The sequence below is a fragment of the Lycorma delicatula genome, chromosome 13 (genome assembly GCF_047948215.1).
Source record: "Lycorma delicatula isolate Av1 chromosome 13, ASM4794821v1, whole genome shotgun sequence".
Classification (NCBI taxonomy): domain Eukaryota; kingdom Metazoa; phylum Arthropoda; class Insecta; order Hemiptera; family Fulgoridae; genus Lycorma; species Lycorma delicatula.
Window position 1 is genome coordinate 26,261,193 of NC_134467.1, and position 16,230 is coordinate 26,277,422.

Genomic DNA, 16,230 nt, shown 5'->3' on the forward strand with positions numbered 1-16,230 from the left:
TGTTTTTTTTAGTAAAAATTTACATCTTAAGAATAAATTGAGGTATTTTAATGAAATTTGTAGTTTGCCAATTTTGTGCACCGTTTCCACTTTCTTTATTAATTGAATTAAAAATAGTAAATGTTAATTTCTATTATTAATAATAATAATACTAATAGAACTAACAAAAGATATTCAGACTGCATAATTTTACGATCCACTTAAGTAATTTCAGCCACAGCTCAACCAGTTATCAATCAATTTAAACAAATTCTGTCTTTTATTCACAGTTAAATACTTAATATTTTATCTAATAAAATATAATTCAATAAAACTAATATTTATTAAGGTATTAATGATTGAAAGATTTTCTTGGACACCATGGAATTTTCAGAGTTAAAATTTTCAAACTTATTTATTTGTAGATGTTGAATACGTGCACTTCAAATTTCATTTAATATTTCAAACTGTTCTTAAGATAAAGATTTTTGTTAAAAGAACACAAAATCGTGAACAGAGGGAGACGAAGCAAGGTAGAGTATTTTTTCGCATGAACCTTTTTGTTTTTTGATGTCCTGAATCAGTCGGTCAACACTTCTTGGCACATATAACTTGATTTAGAAAAAACTTTCAAGTCGCTGCAATAAAATCCCTTATTCCTTACTCGATTACTTGATGTTCAGAAATAAAAAATTCAATAATTATTTTGTTTTATTAATAATAATTTATAAAAAATATCAATATTTTTCTTATGATTCATTTAATTTCATTATGTAGGATGTGGAACATAGAATGTCGTTGATGAAGAATTATGGTAATCAAGGGTGGGTTGGAAGCGGTGAAAATAAAAGTAAACATTTTAATGGCGGGGGAAGTGGTAATAAAAAAGGTGCAGGGCCACGTAGAAGCAGAACAAGGTGTAAGAAATGTGAAGCGTGCCAGCAAAAAGACTGTGGTGAATGTGTGTTCTGTCAAGATATGGTCAAGTTTGGTGGACCCGGTAGAGCTAAACAGACTAGCATTATGCGGCAGGTGAGACAGCGTATAGTATGTTATAATCATCCAAGATTTTGTATCATCCAAGCGATACCTAATTTTTCATCAGTGTATTCTTTAATGTATTTTTTAAATTTAAGATGTGTTTTTAGTTCTTAAAACTCCTGTAAATAAATATTAAAAATTTGCAGTTATTCTGACCTCCATCTCTATTAAAAAGAGAACTTCCTTATTCTGAGATTAGGCATAATCTTAATTCAAAATTGAGATCATATCTACATGCCCTTGACCCGAATAAGAAAGCAATAAAAAAAATGTTTTTAAATTTTTCATTGAGGGGTTGAGATAATGAGGCTTTCATAAAATACAATCTGTTTTATGCGAGTTTATTTCTTTTTTTTGAAGGTTCAGATTGTACTTAATATATATTTACAGATCCTAAATTCAAAAATCTATATTTATCTCATTAATCATTTGTCTTTATTGACAGTGTGAATGTGCAATAATAAAACATGTATTATACTGATGAATTCTGAAATTTTATTTTTTTTGTTCAACTCTGATTAAAATGAGAGTATGTTTATTGTTGCATTGAAAGCCTTATGTTTAATGAACCTCCTTGTATCTTCTAAACATACAGTGGCAATTTTTTTTTGGGGGGCTTTTCCTACAGAAACTTTCTCACCATTAACAATCATATCACAAATAATCCTAATTCTTTTACTTTGACCACTGAGGTATTTAACAATATTCTTTGTGTGCGCATTAATTTCCCTGTCTGCTATACTATGATATTTATTAATGTAAATATCTGTTTCCTTTAGTTGTGATTGTTTCATTGTTATTTTCTGTTTTAGATACCCAGATATGAGCGAAAAATAAACTTTGTCTAGGGCTGCCAGATTTTTGTATTTTACCTATTCTATCGCATAGCGATAGAATCATTGTAATAAGGATAAAATCAAAACCTAAACCGACAACGATTGTTAACGTCTATATGCCTACAAGCGCCCATGATGATGATGAGGTAGAATGTGTATACGAAGAGATTGATGAAGCAATTAAACACGTAAAAGGAGGTGAAAATTTAATAATAGTAGGAGATTGGAATGCAAGCATTGGAAAAGGCAATGAAGGAAATATAGTGGGTGAATACGGGCTAGGCAAAAGGAATGAAAGAGGGGACCGACTTATAGAGTTTTGCACGAAGTATAATTTGGTAATAGCCAACACCCAATTTAAAAAACATAATAGAAGAATATACACTTGGAAAAAGCCAGGCGATACTGCAAGGTATCAGATAGATTATATCATGGTTAAGCAAAGATTTAGAAATCAACTCGTTGACCGCAAAACTTACCCTGGAGCAGACATTGATAGCGACCATAATTTGGTGATAATGAAATGTAGATTTGGGGTTTAAAAACCTGAAGAAAAGGTGTCAGATGAATCGCTGGAATTTAGAGAAGCTTGATGAAGAGGAGGTAAAGAAGATTTTTGAGGAGGACATCGCAAGAGGTCTGAGTAAAAAAGATAAAGTAGAAAATGTAGAAGAAGAATAAGAGAATGTTAAAAAGGAAATTCTTAAATCAGCAGAAGCAAACTTAGGCGGAATAAAGAGAACTGGTAGAAAACCTTGGGTTTCAGACGATATATTGCAGCTGATGGATGAACGTAGAAAATATATGAATGCTAGTGATAATAAAAGTAAAAGGAACTATCGGCAATTAAGAAATGTTACAAACAGGAAGTGCAAACTGGTGAAAGAAGAGTGGATTAAAGAAAAGTGTTCAGAAATGGAAAGAGAAATGAACATTGGTAAAATAGACGGAGCATACAGGAAAGTTAAGGAAAATTTTGGGGTATATAAATTAAAATCTAATAATGTGTTAAACAAATATGGTACACCAATATATAATACGAAAGGTAAAGTCGATAGATGGGTGGAATATATTGAAGAGTTATACGAGGGAACTGTATTAGAAAATGGTGTTATAGAAGAAGAAGATGAAGTTGAGGAGGATGAAATGGGAGAAACAATACTGAGATCTGAATTTAAGACAGCATTAAAAGATTTAAATGGCAGAAAGGCTCGTGGAATAGACGGAATACCTGTAGAATTACTGCGCAGTGCAGGTGAGGAAGCGATTGATAGATTATACAAAGTGGTGTGTAATATTTATGAAAAGGGGGAATTTTCATCAGACTTCAAAAAAATTGTTATAGTCATGATACCAAAGAAAGCAGGAACAGATAAATGTGAAGAATACAGAACAATTAGTTATGTACTGTATAGTACATAATATTACGTATAGTACACGTAAACTAGTCACGCATCAAAAATCTTAACTAGAATTCTATACAAAAGAATTGAGAGAAGAGTGGAGGAAGTGTTAGGAGAAGACCAATTTGGTCTCAGGAAAAGTATAGGGACAAGGGAAGCAATTTTAGGCCTCAGATTAATAGTAGAAGGAAGATTAAAGCAAAACAAACCGACATACTTGGCGTTTATAGACCTAGGAAAGGCATTCAACAACGTAGACTGGAATAAAATGTTAAGCATTTTAAAAAAATTAGGGTTCAAATACAGAGATAAAAGAACAATTGCTATCATGTACAGGAACCAAACAGCAACAGTAACAATTGAAGAACATAAGAAAGAAGCCGTAATAAGAAAGGGAGTCCGACAAGGATGTTCCCTATCTCCGTTACTTTTTAATATTTACATGGAACTAGCGGTTAATGATGTTAAAGAACAATTTAGATTCGGAGTAACAGTACAAGGTGAAAAGATAAAGATGCTATGATTTGCTGATGATATAGTAATTCTAGCCGAGAGTAAAAAGGATTTAGAAGAAACAATGGACGGCAAAGATGAAGTCCTACGCAAGAACTATCGGATGAAAATAAACAAGAACAAAACAAAAGTAATGAAATGTAGTAGAAATAACAAAGATGGACCGCTGAATGTGAAAATAGAAGGAGAAAAGATTATGGAGGTAGAAGAATTTTGTTATTTGGGAAGTAGAATTACTAAAGATGGACGAAGCAGGAGCAATATAAAATGCCGAATAGCACAAGCTAAACGAGCCTTCAGTAAGAAATATAATTTGTTTACATCAAAAATTAATTTAAATGTCAGGAAAAAAATTTTTGAAAGTGTATGTTTGGAGTGTCGCTTTATATGGAAGTGAAACTTGGACGATAGGAGTATCTGAGAAGAAAAGATTAGAAGCTTTTGAAATGCGGTGCTATAGGAGAATGTTAAAAATCAGATGGGTGGATAAAGTGACAAATGAAGAGGTATTGCGGCAAATAATTGAAGAAAGAAGCATTTGGAAAAATATAGTTAAAAGAAGAGACAGACTTATAGGCCACATACTGAGGCATCCTGGAATAGTCGCTTTAATATTGGAAGGACAGGTAGAAGGAAAAAATTATGTAGGCAGGCCACGTTTGGAATATGTAAAACAAATTGTTAGGGATGTAGGATCTAGAGGGTATACTGAAATGAAACGACTAGCACTAGATAGGGAATCTTGGAGAGCTGCATCAAACCAGTCAAATTACTGAAGACAAAAAAAAAATTGATTTATGTCAGATAATAATTCATTTTCATTTATTGTTTCCTTAAGACAAGGAGTTTCCTGTATCAGTATAATAGTTAATCTTGATAATTAAATTATTACTTTGTTTCTTATATTGTAGCTTATGGTATTATTTTTTTACAATATTTTAATAGTACCATAATTTATATGATTTATTTTGATTTCACGTAAATGGGTTCATAAATTTATTATTTTTTTGTACTTCTCAATCTTAATTTTGCAATAGACTAATATTATTTAAATGGATAGATTTGTTTAACTTGTCAAGCTTATTTCCATATCAAACTAGTTGTACAAATTGTTTAATTGTTAGTAAAATAAAGTTTACTATTAAAACAATTAATGTAATTTTATATGTGAAAATTTTATATAAAGAAATTGATAATAACAGTTTAAACTTGATAAAACAAGTACAAAAAGAAGTAATAAATTGATAAAAAAGTAGTACTGTGGTTGTTGATCCACTTGAAAAATAAAAACAACTGGTAGTGAAGAGACTTCGATCGACCTTGTCAGACGAAGATGTATCCAATGATAAAGAAATGAGAAATGTTATGGAGAACGTTAAATATTCTTGTATGAGGTTTCTTGTGTTGAGGTATAATGAGGAAGGTAAATCCTTTGCTAAGATTTCTTCCTCCCTTATAAAAAAGTACGTCGTAACAGCTAGTTGGTCTCCTAATTCTGTGAAAAAATGTAGGAGTGGCACCCTGCTAATTGAATTCTATAATAAAGAGCAATGTTGGAAACTCCTAGTCCTTAAGTATGTAAGAACATAGTGGAGCTCCATAAGATGCTAAATTTCAGCCAAACAGTGATGTTTTGCTGTGACCTGGCTGACGATGAGTTACTTGGAAATTACAGAAGAGTTGTCGCTACAATTAGTCATGTTTGTACAGAGGATTATGGGGAAGGAGAATGATGGTGATGTTTCAATATCCTTGCTAGGCCTAACTCTTTGTAGTCCAACTATTTCTGACTGAATAAAATTTGGTTATTTTTCTGTTCATGTGCATCCATATATATTAAACCTCAAACTTTGCTTTCATTACCAGGGATTTGGTTACAACAAAATTGGTTGCACAAAGGAACAAGCTGCTTTGTACAAAAGGCCCCTTTATAAGGAAGAATGTGCTGTATATTGAGGATCTGTACTGAGCAGAATGTGTCCTTCCAGTAGGTTATCAACTATTCGATACTTGGTAACCTAAAACCACTTCAGTCAGTACCCTGTCACATAAAGTTCCTGCTGCACCAATTATGCATCAAACTGCCAAGATTCCTGTGAAGTGGTTTATTAAAACTTTATCGCCTGATAACGGCATCTCCATCCTCCTAGGCTTCCAAGTCCCCACCACCATCTTGCGGTCTCTATGAAGATTTGGTCATGATTTGTATGAGGATGAAGTGCCTAAAGAAGCAAAGCGCTTCCTAAAAGTTATAAAAACAAAAAAATAATACCAGATAATATTTTATAATTTGCATGCAGAGATTTATATATTTCAAAATCGTATTTTTTACGGGTACAAATATTATTCAGTGAAATGTTTGGAGCCTCCATTCTCAACATCAGGATGTCAAGGTCCTCATAAGGGTGGAGAATCCATTGGAATTGTGTCTACATGAAACTCATCTCTATCCTGAGGATTTAGTGTCTTTATGGCTACATCCGCGGGATATACGACCATCAGACTGAGTTAGAAGATGTGACTGATTTCCGGAAGGATGACATATTAGCCATGCGGATTCAACTGGCTACAAATATCCCTGCAGTAGCAGTGAAGGTATTGGCACCATTTAAAATGAATATCTGCAACATACACCTTCCCTCTGCGCTTTCCGAAATGGGAGAGCTGTATACTGTTGAATGTTTCAGTATGGTAAACAGAAATCCTGGCCAAATTATGTATGCTGATATCATTTCTCAGTCAACTCCTTCATCAGATGTGTGTGTGGAGAAATGCTCAGAAATAAAATGGAAATAAATGCCATCCTCATCATCTCACCAAATGATGTGGTGAATATGTTTGGAAATACATTTTTGTCAGTTCCCTGAACATTGTCATATTGTCCTGAGTTTATGAGGTATAAGTTTGATGAACTAGTTAAAAATACGGATCCAGGTTAGATTTTAGTTTTTGGTTTGACCAGCTGACCTGGGTAACTCTTAAAGGAGATAAAATTTGAAAAATGCTAGACATGCTGAGAGTTTTATTTAATACACATTGGGGAGCTGATCGAATATGAATGTTGAACTTCTACAGAGCTGGGCCAATCCCATTTGGACTACTGCTGTATGGCTTATTCGGCTCCCATACGAGCCATCGCTCATAGGATGATTAATGTAGTCCATTATTCATTTGTCCTCTTGCTATAAGTGCATTTCGTTCAAGCCTTGTGATATGTCTTCTAGTGGACATTGGAGAGCCACTTCTTTGCTATAGATGAAACCAAATGATCTGCAACTATGTAGCTCACGTGAAAGCTCAACCAAATCATCCAGCCTTTGATGCGGCGTTCTCCAACCTGCATCTTAATCGATATCACGATATCAGTGAGATCTTACTACCTTGCTAGGCATCAGAGCTTCATGGCTTTTTCTTGTCTGTCTCTAAATATACAGTTACCTCTAGTTCTTACTGTTCCTCAATGTTATTACTCCTCTTCGCATTATTCTCTCATAAATTATTGCTTTAGTCTTTAACAGCATCATAAAAAGTACATGAATCCGGTTATCTCATAAGAAAAATTTCATAATTAAAAAAAATCCTGATGTCCAAGTTTATTAGGATGGTTCTGAACACTATAATTCTGTTGGTTGTGCTTCCGTGGTTGCGCTTCCGTGGTTGCCAATGGACATACATGTTTTATCTTCCTGGCATTGTCAGTGTTTTTATCACAGAACTGTATGCTCTTAGTAAGGCCTTAAATATAATTACCCCAACATTTTGACATGTACTTGCTTGTTCAAATTCTATGAGTGTCTTGCAGGTGATTAGTGATATATATACTCCAGACACCCTGTTGTTTGTGATATACAGTCTGTTATTTCTAAAATGACTCAGCAAAACACAAGTGTGAGCTTCTTCTGGATCTCCAGCCATGTTGGAATTTCAGGCAATGAGTGCGCTGATCATGTGGCAAAAGAGCCATGTTTCCAGCCTCCTTTCACTAATCGCATTGATTCGGACGATCTTTTCTGTTTTCTGAAGAGGGTGGTTTATGATGAGTGGCAAAGTGAATGGAATGCTACCATCAACAATAAAGTTTGCCCAGTTAAGAACACTGTGTCGCTGTGGAATTCTTCATGCATGAATAAGCATCAAGAGGAGGTTATAATTTGCCATTAGCAAATAGGGCACACTAAACTTATTTTTGGACACCTCACGAATCCGACCAATACACCTGTTTGTGTTCACTGCGACTGCCAGCTAACTGTACAACACATCCTTGTGGACTGTGTCAGTTATGTGACATTGCGTTGAGAGATTTGAATTAAGGGCTAACATCCAAAATATGTTAGGGGCTATATGACAATGTTATCAAATGTCTTAATATTTCTTAAGGCTATGCATTTGTATTTAAATATTTGATTATTACTATGGTGTGTTTCATCTATTTGTACCATTTGTCATAAACCAGATGGTAATTTTGTTGTTTTAAGTTAGGTTTTTGATTTTTCTATTTCACTGTGGTTTTATTTTGCCTTTACATATGGCATCTATGCTGTACTGTATGAGGAAATTGTTTTATTAATATTGCACATTTTGATTGTTGATTTTATTTCTTTCATATTATTGCTATTTAATTTTTAAGTGTGGAGTGGTTTGCTTAAATTGTTTTTTTTTTTTATAGTATTATTATTTCTGGGCACTGACAACAACACTTTGTTGTATACTCAGGAAAATATGTACGTCCTTAGGGTAGGAATTTGCAATGAACAGTTCAATTGTAGTTAGTAGGACCTTCACATTAGAATGGACTTGACATGCCTTTTTTGGCCTTGGCTCCTCAGAAAACTTCCATTGGGATGATTGAGCCTTTGTCTTGATGTTGCAGCCATACACCAACTTTCATCACTAGTTGGTATGTTTGAACAAATCGGGGTTGTCAGCAATGTTAGTAAGCATTTGTTCAGCGATGGTAACGTGATGCTGTTTTTGTTGAAAATTTAGTAGTTTCACAACAAATTTGGCTGCCAACCAATTCATATTCAAAACAATAGTAGAAATTGTTTTACATGAGCCATATGAAATTCTTATTTCTTTGGCAACCTTTCTAATCGTGATTCTGTGATTGACAATCATAATCTCTCTGTCTTTTTCAAAATTTTCATCATTGATTGATCTGCTAGGATGCTCAGACTTCACATCATGTTTGATGTTTTCTCGGTCTTCCTGAAAGCACTTTTACCAGTTATAAACTTGTGTTTGTGATATAGCATCTTTGCTAATGGCCTTCTTTAACACTTTAAACACTTCTACACTTAATCTAATTTTTAAAGTAAATTTCAGACAAATTCTCTTATGCAATATTTTGTCACACAAAACTTAGCTGAACAAAATAAAATACAAAAATAAAATACATCCTCCTTTTTCGGTTGTCAAACACAAACTAAGCATTGGAACTGGCTGAAAATCGCACAGATGTCAATGACAGTACTATCAATATACAGAAAAAATCAACTCAATTGACAAGAAACAACTCATGTAATTAAAAAATTTTTGATACTCTTTGATATAACCTCTTGTAGCAAAGATCATGGAGAATTTTCATTTTACATTGGTATCTTTGAAAGGAGATTTTTTATAAAAATGGTAAAGTAGTTTTATTAATTGAAAAATATTTTTACTGTATTGAGGAATTTCTCCCCTTACTAATTGTACATTAATTAGGTGGTATTACAGTTATGATTAGATTCAGTTCTAATTTATATATTATTTTATAATAATGAGTAGTATTAATAAAAAATTCAATTAGAAATTTTAACCCTTATGTGTAGATGTTTGCTAACAAAGTTATTCATTTTGTATTTCTTTCTTGTAGGGATATATTGATGAAAATGAAAAAAATAAACTGGATTTTTCTGTAAAAAAAATAAAAACAGCATTAAGTATGAAAAATGTAAGCCACAGTTCCACATCATGCAATGATGTTATTAAAAGCATTAGAAAATGAAATTAGGAAAAGTACATACAGTAAAATTAATTTTTGCAATTTATTGAAAAGTCAATGTTCAAATTTATCAGCTGATTCTCATGTTACTATTTCAGGTAGAAAAAGTAAGTATATTTAAAAAAAATATATATATTTTTTCTTCTCTTTGGTATTGTTCTTTTTTTTTATCTTTTCTATTATAGCAGATCCTCAAGTTATACAACATTTTTAAACTCGTATGATAAACATAATCAGAAAACCGTAAACTTTAAGGATAATGCACAAAATACAACTATTATTGAAACCAAGCAAAATTTGATGTTACATTTTCTGTTATATTCCCTTATCATTCTTCTTGTGATAAAGAGTGATAAAAAAAATGACTTAAAATTTTTAGTTGGCATGCTATGTCTTTTTTACGGAATTCATCTTTTTTTCTCACACGATGGCAACATTGTCTATAGACAATGTTTTAGACATATTTATTATAATAAACATGTGTTTCAAATTTGCCAGCTAAGAAATTAGGATTTCTTTTATTACAAGTGGTCATTTATTTTATTAGAAAATGATAAAACAAAATTTGCATTTAGTTTTGCATTAAAAACAGAAATGAACTAACTGGTGAAGAAGTTACAGGAAAATTTTGGCATGGATATTGTCAATACTAAGGGTTTGTTAACAATTCAAACTGTTTCAAGAAAGTCATTAAGATAATAAAAGGTTGGACATCCTTAGATATAAACAACTGAGAAATTATTGATAAACTGATCGACATTGTGATTAATAATTATTGAATCACTACCAGAAAAGAATGGGAATCTTTTACGGCTCATGTGAAGAAATTTTGACTGACATTTTGGGTATGAAATGTGTAGCAACAAAATTTCTTCCTACATTGGAATTTTTAACAAAAACAATATCATAAAAACCTTGCAGAACAATTGTTAGTTGACTTTGCTGATGACTCAGAATTATTCAAATTTGACTCAAGAAGTGGTAAAACATGGTTTAACGGTTATGATACTGAAATGAAAGTCTAGATGTCCTAATGTTAGCTTCCTTGAAAACACTGACAAAAAAGAAACATGTCAAGATTTACTTTTTTTTCTTCTTTTATTTTAATTGGAATGGCATAATCTATAATGAATTCTTACCATAAAAGGTTGTGGAACTGCCACAATAAATGTTGTGGCAGTTTTACATCATTTGCGTGAGGTAATCTTAAGAAAACGATACATATGTGGGAAAACAATCCTTGGATATTGCAGCACACTAATATAATACTTCATCTTTTCATTTGTGATTATTTAGCTAAAAAATAAAATCATATTGATGCTCCAGCCTCCATGTTCTCCAGAGATGATATCCTGTGACTTTTTTTTGTTCCCATTGATTAAGAACGCATTAAAAGACTAACAAGTTTTTAATAAGGTAGAATAAGAAGTCAAATTTAAAATGAAGATAAAATTAAGACTAACAAAAAATGTTTTCTACAAATGTTTTTAGGATTGGAAGAAATTTTAGCATAAATTTATTATATCTGTTGGTTTTGAATGGGATAATATCAGTAAAGAAAAATAAGTAAATTCTGTTTAGAAACATTAAAGTTTTTGTGATTTTTATCACATTTTGTAAATGTGCTCTGCTTATTTGGTAGCTGTTGTACATTTCGCTGATGCTAGTTTAGCTGTAAACACGAAAAGTCTATTGTGACAAATATATAGTTGCATATCAGCATACAACCAAAATGCAGGTGAAGTTTAGTTGCGTAAGTGATATCTTCAATCTGTTGACCACAACTACTGTATATAGTGAACATTATAACTTTCAGAATGCAATTATGACTTGTGCCTTATGTACTTGAGTTGTTTTACGACCGTAAGAAAGAGTGGGACCAATAGTGTAAAATGATAGATTATTGTACCCTTTTCTGTAATAAAATAATCCATTATATACATTACTTTAACTTTGCTAGGGAATATCTTCTTTTGCTGAAAGTATATTGTTAATTATAATTAATATTTATGTGATTTTTATGAGTTTTATAAATTTTGAAAAATCATATAATTCTGAGGGTATTACCCTTGTTGAAAATTAAATGTCAGTTTCCATCATGTGATCCTCTAAAGATTATTTTACCTGCAGGATATTTTACTCAAGAGCATTTCATAAGAACTGGGTTATTTTAAAAGATTTCCTCTGTAATCTCTATAAATTATTACAGTTTGCCTGGGTAATAAAAGATGGTAATTAAAATACTGTGTTTAGTTTTTTCTATTAATCTCACATTCATGTTGATTAAGCTTAATACAAGTTAGCTTAAGTCTGCCTTTATTCAGGTAAAAATTATGTATATATATATATATATATATATATATATATATATGCCACTATGGTTAGAATTATAGATAATCATGATAAACTGTTTATGTTACTACAGTATTGTAGATGATCATCCATCCTAATTGGATATATTGTAGTTTTTACTCAGTTTTATATACTTGTTTATTTTTGTTTTATGTATTATCATCAGCATATTTTATTATCTTTTCTTTTTTTTTTAGAGAATACACATTACTTTAATCCATTGGTTAAATGTGAGGAAAGTAGTGTTTTAAAGAAATTTATGAATAAAAAAGTTAAACCAGAATTAAGTTGTGTCGTAAGTAGTGATATACATTTTGATAATAATAAAGACGCTGCTTTACAAAACATGGGAAATTAATTTTTTGAATCAGTTGTACCACAGGGTAAGAAATTTTATCTTATGAATCAAAAATGAAAATGATTTTTTTTTTATTTCCTCATACTATAAAACGAATGTCTAGTTTTATGTATTATACTTAATATTATCATACTGTCCTTCATGGTAGAGTGTTAGCATTTGTGTCTTTCATGTGGAGGGTTATTAATTTGAATCGAAGTCAGGTGTGACATTATGATAAAAATCAAAGTTTCTCAACCTCAAAGTAACTGAGGATAATTTTTATTTTTGGTGTTCTAAATTATATAAGCTTTAACTTGTTCTAACGTGTTCCTATATCCAACTTCCCCCTTAGAACAAACCTAGTAATTTGAATATTTAACATTCTTCGCAATGTTGTTTGGGTTTACTCTAGAGTTTCATTTCTTTGGGATAAGACCTAACTTCCTTTGGTCTAGTTCCTAACTCTAAATCCCTAGCAGCCCCATTTGCACATGTCCTAGCAATTTGGTTTTTTTTTATGTTAGAGGAGGGAAATCCAACAGGACACCATCTGGTAGTGTTGGGCTCTCATTTTCTAAAGCCCATTTCCCTCTATAACATGCAAAGACCCACCATAAGCATAACACATTCTTCATTGGGAATCGCAGGATCGTCTCTCAGAAAGGGAATTGCAAAGAACTCAGCAGTTCCACAAGTATCAATGATGGAACATGTACATCTGCTTCTGGGCCTAACTCATTCTGATCTAATCTCATCTTTTCCACAATGATGCTCCTCACCATCTCAGAAACTGCATTCCACTTCTCAGTGCTAGTAAGTATGACACCAATTATGTTGTTCATGTTTAGCAGGACCATTACTGTCTCACACTGAAGATCACTTGCTGGATATCATCAAGGATGCCACAATATGGGCACAAGTTGTCTTCGCTGCACTTTCTGATGTAAAGATAAGACCTGAATTAGCGATGGTCTGACAGGAACTGAGAAAGGAAGTAGTCTAACTCTCCAAATTCCCTACTAACCCACAGCGCACACGTTTAATTAGTATGTATGTCCATCTTCCTTTAGAAGATTCATCCCATCTGGACTGCCATTTGTTAGGGGAACAGCTTAATACAATGTCCTATCTCCTCCCTGGTAACAGTCATCCCTGAATTGTGCCAGCAAAATCATTTTCTGAATTTCATACAACTTGTTAGAATTAACCCTGGGTATATCAACTCTTTCAAAAGACTTCAAATTCACAAGATTTACCACGTCATTTGAGCTCCTATGATTCACTTTGATTTCTTTTTATTCACATTTAAACCAATTTTTTTTCACCATGCTCATTAATGATTTTGTTATTGTTTTCAGATATATTTTTTTCTAGTATTGCTTATTACTAGAGATCGGATTATATGCATTTGTATATTAAGATCATTATCACCGGTTATTGCATATTTTCCTTAAAATCTAGTGATGATGCATATTTTCACTATATTTACAATATTTTTCAGTAAGGTACCTAGGTAATAAATGAAATATTACGTTGTAGCTGGCTAAATCTACTAGCCGCATGGCTTTAGAGTGCGCTTAGCAGCTGCATATGTATTGTTTTAATAGGATACTATTAGTATGAGGCCAAGTAAAACAAAGACTCATGCGAGACAAGAACGGATGATACCGTTCTGCGTCGCACATGCCTACTGCAGCTCTCCTCACACTAGGCAATTAAATTACGCATTTTATTGTCAACCTGCTCATTGCATCAGTTTAGTTTTCTTATTTATTTGTGCAAAGTTTAATGTGTACCATGCATCTTGAAAAAAGTGTCTATTCGTGGATAGCTGACTATCCTGGAACATTTAGATACAATGGAAATGTTTTATTTTGTCGAGTTTGCATGAAAAAAAATTTGTGCACAAAAATGTTTCAAATAAACCAGCATGTGAAGACAAGTCTTCATATCGCAGGATTGCAAAAGAAAGGCCCACGATAACAACTTATAACAGTGGCAAGTAGCAGTGATTTCACTTCCAAAGATAAACAAAATAAAACTTATGGATTTATGTGAACATTGCCTACAAGTAATATTCCTCTTCACAAACTTACAAATCCTACCTTCAAAGATTTTCTGCGAAAATATTGCTTGATTCAAAATATACTAGATGAATCAACATTGTGTTAAAATTACATACCAACAATTTACTTACATGTTCTGGAAGAAATAGGCAATGAGCTCAACGATAGCAATATTTGGATTTTAGCTGATAAAACTACTGACAGTTGTGGCCATTTCATTGTGAATTTAATTGTTGGTGCATTAAAGCTAGAGCCTTCTTTTTCCTATTTGATGGCCTGTAAAGATCTTTTAAAGACAAATCATTCTACAATCGCCAGATTTGTGAATGAAGGTATTAAAGAAATATTTTCAGAATCTTCTGCAGTAAAGAGTGTTTATATTTTTCTCAGATGCTGGTTCCTATATGATCGAGGCACCCAAAGCCCTCAAAGTATTTTATCCTAATTTGATTCATGTGACGTACTTTGCTCACAAAGTACATCGATTCGCTGAAGAAGTATGATCCACATTTAGGAATGTAAATAAACTGATTTCATCAAAAAAGAAAGTGTTTCATAAGGCACCTGCTTGCAATAAGGCCTACAAAGAAAAACTGCCAAATGTGTGTTTACCTCCCAAACCAGTGGTAACTCGATGGGGAATGTGGATTGAAGGTGTACTATTTTACAATAAACATTTCGAGACCATCAAAGGTGTGGTAAACAACTTCGATAGTACAGAGTCTATGACAGTTTGTCAGTTCAAGGAAGCATTTAATGATTCTAGTATAAAAAAACATAGCTGTGATTAGCACTCATTTTTTCCACATTCTGCAAGTATTAAAAAGCTTGAAACTCAAGGTTTGGCATTGACTGAATCTATTCAGTTAATCAGTCAAATCCGTCAAATGAACTCCACAGGTATTCCTGGGATTCCTGAGGTATTCCTGTATAAACTTAAAGAAAAATTTGAAAACATTTTGAACAAAAACCCAGGCTTCAAATCGATAGTTTTATTAATGGGACAGGTGAACTTTGCCAGAAAAAATAAGTGCTAACATAGCACCCAAATTCAACTCTGCCCAGTTACCTTAGTGGATTTCAAACGATCCTTTTACACTTATAAAAATATTTTGAGTGATCGAAGACAAAGTCTTACAACCAAACATTTGGAACAGTACCTTATTGTTTACATCTACAAAAGTAAAAGAAATGTCAAATAATTGTTAACTATCGAATTTATCAATATGTTATTCAACTACTTACTAATTGAATGCTGATTTTGAAATAAAAAAAACTAAAAATTATTATTTTTTTATTATTTAAAGGTGCATATTTTAAGACTTCCAATGTATATTTCAAGCTTTTTTAATGTTGAATATAATCCAGTCTCTACTTATTACACTCAAATCATCCACATAAATTGACATGTGGATGTATTATTTTTTACATAAAGAAAATTATATAGTGCAGTGTTATTGTATCATGTATGATTGATTGTGTTAACTTAACGACTGACTAGTTTTATAATTCCTGTTACTAATTGTGATACATACTATTTCATCATAATTTAACTTGAGGTAGCTGTGGTACAGTGATATATTTTAGAATAAATCCATTAAAATATAAATGTAGATATAGTAGGAATTAGTGAGGTTTGGTAGGAAGAGGAAAACAACTTCTGGTCAGGTGATTTTAGAATAATTAACTCAGCGTCAAATAAAGAGAAGGCAGG

At 32.2% G+C, this 16,230-nt stretch overlaps 1 protein-coding gene across 2 annotated transcripts in view; it reads left to right on the plus strand.

The window, feature by feature from the left end:
* LOC142333775 (uncharacterized) overlaps positions 1-16,230 on the plus strand; it is a 164,302-nt gene that overhangs the window by 62,484 nt on the left and 85,588 nt on the right. For both annotated transcript variants that reach the window (XM_075381289.1, XM_075381290.1), the window contains 3 exons: positions 757-1,011; positions 9,630-9,865; positions 12,308-12,493. The gene's annotated coding sequence lies outside the window, so the exon portion shown is untranslated. The remainder of the gene's footprint in view (positions 1-756; positions 1,012-9,629; positions 9,866-12,307; positions 12,494-16,230) is intronic.